At 52.7% G+C, this 5017-nt stretch overlaps 1 protein-coding gene across 1 annotated transcript in view; it reads right to left on the reverse strand.

The window, feature by feature from the left end:
* The window catches only part of LOC115303866 (DNA dC->dU-editing enzyme APOBEC3-like), a 16226-nt gene that overhangs the window by 7446 nt on the left and 3763 nt on the right, over positions 1 to 5017 (reverse strand). The window lies entirely within an intron of this gene.

The raw sequence follows: 5017 nt of genomic DNA on the forward strand, positions 1-5017 counted from the left end.
GAGGACATCACAGCAGGTGTTTGTCTCCTCACAGCGTGGAGACTGGAAGCCCAAGATCCAGCTGTCCCTGGGTTGGGCTCCTCCTTGGGCTTCTCTGCTTGGCTAGCAGAGGCCACCTTCTTGCTCCACCCTTGCATGGTCTTTCCTCTGTGCTCACTGGGGGAGCCCCTGGTGTCCCTCTGTGTGTCCCCATTTCCCCTTCTCTTAACAACATAAGGCAGATTGGATCAGGCCCAGCCGAAGGGTCCCATTTTATGGTCCGTCTGTTTAAAGCCTGTGCCTCACATAGAGTCACATTCTGAGGCACTAGGGGTTGGGACTTTGGCAGATGGATTTGGAGGGCACAGGGCACAGGGCTCAGCTTTTGGGGGCTGAGGGGGCAGGACGAAAGCAGGATCCCTGTTCTGTGTCCCTGTCCCCTGGGCTCTGCCTGACCTGCCCCTGTCTCACCTGCTTCCATTCCAGTCCTTGCTGCCCTGCACCCCCCACCCCCGGCCTGTCACCAGGTCACCACCAACCTACCCTAGCTGCCTTGTCCCTTCTCCCCTTCCTACATGGCTGCCAGAGGGAAGGTTCTGGACAGGTTGCAGCCTGGGGATGGTGACAGAGAGTGAGCAAGAAACTAATTATTAAGTTAACATGGAAATAAGTGTGTTTTATTTTATTTTATTTTTTTTTTAGTGTAGGATTAGGTGTGGGTGGATTTTCCTAAAAAGCAGAATAAAAAATAGCAGGTGGTCGAGAGTCAAGTTGGGGACTCAGGAATTGAGCACAAGCCTGAAGAGTAAAACAGAAACAGAAACAGAGGAAACATCTGGTCCTTTGACCCCAGAGAACTAGCCAGGGCGGAGGGAGAAAGCCAATGGCAGTGCCCCACAGGGTGGCCTGGGCCAGGGCAGATCAGCCTGAGACGCTGGGATTCTGGGCAGACACAGAAGCCAAAAAAGGAAATGCATCAAGGCAGGTGTGTGGCTGGAACACAACCAGAAACCATGTGGAGAGCATCTTGGGTAACATACGGACCCATTGTCTCTTCCTCTGATCTTGGCCCATTAGGTGTGAATAGTGTGGATCACAGACCTGACTCTTCTCTCCCCTCCCTGCCTGTGCTGGGTCCTGGGGCTGAGCGCAGAATGCAGAAGAGTTCAGGCTGTTCCCAGGTCTGTCCCACTGCTCTCCCTGCCCACGTGTCCTCCAAGCAGGGAGGCACCGAGGGCCACACCGAGGCACCGAGGTCCATTGTCCTGGTCTTCAATGTGAGCCCCTGTGGCCCGCTCACAACATCTGCTCCCTCTGGAGAGGAGAACAAGGTGGAAGGCGCATCTCAGACCCCCAGGGGCCTCCAGGATGGCTCCCCCAAGACTGTCACTGTCGCGCTCTGGCACAGCCCCCTTCTCCGTCCATGTCCGAAGGCTAGCAGGAGTCTCCAGGCCAGAGCTGCACGAGTGCTGTCACTGGGGAAAGGCAAGAGAGGGTTTCAGCCTTGCTGCCCACCCTCGTGCTTCTCAGCTGTCAATTGGACCCACACCGGAGTGTGCAGATCTGATCACTCTCTTGGAAGGGCCCAGCTCATTCTGGAAGCTTCCATTGGCCAGAAGCTCTGAACACTAAAACAGATGGGAGTGGAGGGGATGCCATTCCCTTGAATCCTCCCTCTCTTGCTCACGCTCTTGTTACCCGCGCCCCCCACCTTCCGCGACCCCCCCCCTTGCTCACAGCCCTGCAGTGTGTGCCTCTGTCCTGGCCTCCTCCGCCCCGAGGTCCCCCTTCCCTTCTCTCCCTCTCTGGCTCCTTCTCTGCAGGACCCACTCCTTACTTGGCCCTCAGTCTGTTCTGGGGATGCTCCTGTGAGTGGCTGCTTCTGAACGCGCCCCTCCCGCACCTCCACCCGGCCCTGTGCCCCCCTAGGCCAGCGTCTGTGTCTGAAAGTCTGTTGGGCGGGTCTGGCCCTGCCTGTGCCCGGTGATGCCCAGGTTCAGAGGCTTCTGGAAGTTCCTGCGCTCTGATAAGCGTCTCTTCGAACCACAGGATGGTCGAAGCAGTTGGTGTATTTAGTTTACAGCACTTGGATCGATTTTCTCTTATATTTACGACGTGTGTTGACATTTGGGGTTCAGAGCTCCCTCCCGCCCCCACGAAAGAAATCTTGAGACCTCTGTGGTGCAAAAAATTTTTTGATTTAATTAAAGCACGGAGACAGGATCCCTGGGCAGGAAGAGCCTCACCAGGGTTGTGAAGAGTGACTCATTATATACCCTCAGGTGGGAGGGGTTTAGGGACCGCATATGTTCCTGAGGCATTTCAGAAACAAGGTTTCCAGGACTTTCAGGGTCTAGCTGTTTTAACCACCAGGTAATTTGTTACTGTTCAGTAAAAACTCAGAAATGAGACCCTTCATGTAAGATTTAATAGATGGAGGCAGAGATGGGAGGAAAGAGACCATGTTATGGAGCCATGAAAGCCTTTATTGGGATCTGCGATTCCCGGGCGAGGTCCCATGGCCCTGGGAGAGGGGAGTCGGGGAGGTCGCGCCTGAAAGGCGATGGGAGGGGGCGGGGGGTGCGGAGGGGGGGTTTATGGGTGAAGGGGTTCTGGGCTTGATCTTGGGAGGGCAGATTATCAGGGATGTGGCGGGATGGAATAGGTTGCCTTGGCTGTCAGGGTGATGGGAAGCTGGAGCTTCATGATTGGCTGTTTCCAAATGGGGAAGGACATCCCTGGTCTGCAGGTGAGGGGCGGAGGTCCTCTGTGTTCTCCTCCAGCCCCCAGAGAAATGGCCGCTCGGTCGCCACCTTAAGGTGACTCTAACACTTTACTAGTTTATCAGTCGGCCACATGTTTGGAGCATGATTGCCAACATAGAGCTTGGGAGGCAGAGATAAAGGAGGTTCCCAAAGGAATTTTTATATGTCAAAGTAGACTTAACAGTTGTAGTGGTTGGGGTTTGTTAAGCTAAGAATCCCTTTGGCCCTTAGCGAAGTGTCATCATCCAGCCATCTGAGCTCCTGGAGGAAGGTCAACGCCGCCTGTGGAAGGGACTTCTCAATGGGCTGTAGGCAGTCGGGAAATTGAATTTTTTTTTTTTTTGCCTGTTTCCCACAACATTTACCATACAATAAACGCTGGGTGAGGAAAGCTCTCAGAGGGAAGAAGACAAGTACAGTACAACCTTGGTTTGTGAGCATCATCTGTTCCAGAAACACGCCTGTCAACCAGAGCACTTGTATATCAAAGCGAATTTCCCCATGAGAAATAATGGAAACTCAGACAATGCATTCCACAACCCAAACTATTCCTTTTAAAAATGATTAGAAAACTGTAATACAACATACAAAAGAAAATACAACGAAAAAGAAACAAATTAACCTGCACTTACCTTTGAAAACCTTCGTGGCTGGAGGGAGAGAGACCAGAGAGAGGAGCGTTATTGTGCGAGGTGACTTTCACTATCTCTAATGGTTGTTGAATACAGTCCAGGATTAACAAACCCTTGTCCTGCATTGTATTTAATGTAACTGGCAATCAGGCAGCAGAGGAAAGGGGCTCTATCTGCAGGCGACCTGACCTAGAATGAAACAGAGCCTTTCTAAGCTTACTCTTGTCTGGAAAGGCACAGGACTATCCACAGGGACTTTGAAAAGACAAAAAAATACACCAGTTCCGGTTTTGGGCACCTTCCAATGGGACTGAAAAATCACTGATGTCTGCCAAACACCACGGTTTGAGACCGAGCTTCTGAGCATGGGAGATGATCCCTCACAGTCCCACAGAGAGAGGCGGGGGGGGGGGGGGGGGGGGGGGGGGGGGGGGGGGGGGGGGGGGGGGGGGGGGGGGGGGGGGGGGGGGGGGGGGGTGTCAGGTGTGATCATGTGACATTCCGGCATCATGTACTCTTTGTATTGCAAAACATTGCTCCTTTATCAAGTTAATTTTGTTGAAAAATGTTTACTGGCCTACAGAACACTCACTCACAGGACAAGTTACTCACCATCCAAGGTTTTAGTGTAAATGCAGGCTGTTCTCAACCTTACCCACATGCTTCAGCCGCACGAATCAGGGTATGAAAGGTGCCTAGGCAGGGAGGAATGTGTATATTTTTTAAAAAAATAGTAAAAAAGATACATTTAAGATTGTACATGCTGCTGCGGCAGCCATGTGAGGTCCCTGCTGGAAATAACCTGTCTGGACAGGTGGCACAGCTCCATCACTTACTAGCCATGGACTTGACAAGGCTGCTCACCTGCTTCTGTCCCTCTAAAGTGTGGGTGTGGCTCCTGCAGGATCTGGGGAAGAGTTGGTGCGTTCAGCATTTAGAACTGAAGCATTTAGAATAGTAGCCTGAGCCTCCCAATTTAAGCATTAACCTGATACTTAAAAAAAAAAAAAGGTGAAAAATCAGGAATGAAATCAACTGAAGTCGTCAAGAAGCTGTTCTTTGGGGACAGAGCGGTTTCTATGTCTCTTTGCTATTTTTCTAATCGGTTGGGGGTAGGGCTGGCAGGAAAAGGGGTGGGAGCGCTGCTGGAAGGAACAGGGACCCAGGAACCTCTAGAGGAGGGGGTCCTGTCCCTACTGTCCCTGGAAGCACCCCCCCCCACACCGCCCTTCCAGCCTGGAAAAGCAGCACGACTGCCTAGGGCCCAGGAGGGCTGGAGGGAGCCACAGTGCCCAGGGCAGGCCACCAGCCAGGACCACTTGAGAGGGCGCTCTCTACATTTTCTGTTTTCTCTCTTTTGCGCCCAGAAACCCAGTGGACTGGATAGATCCTGACACCTTTCTGTTTCATTTTCCAAACCTCCGCTACGCTAATGGCCGGAGACTCTGCTATCTCTGCTTCCAAGTGGAGAGAGACCACTGCTCATGTGACGACGGGGACTGGGGAGTTTTTCGGAACAAGGTAAGCAGCTCTCTCCCTGGGCCTGTCAGGCAGGGGCAGCGTCAGGGGGAGCTAGAAAAATAATGTTATAAGTAAGATGCCAGAGGGGGGCACTTAGTGGTAGATGCTCCTTCCCACGAC

This window comes from Suricata suricatta, chromosome 10 (genome assembly GCF_006229205.1).
Source record: "Suricata suricatta isolate VVHF042 chromosome 10, meerkat_22Aug2017_6uvM2_HiC, whole genome shotgun sequence".
In the NCBI taxonomy this organism is placed as follows: Eukaryota; Metazoa; Chordata; class Mammalia; order Carnivora; family Herpestidae; genus Suricata; species Suricata suricatta.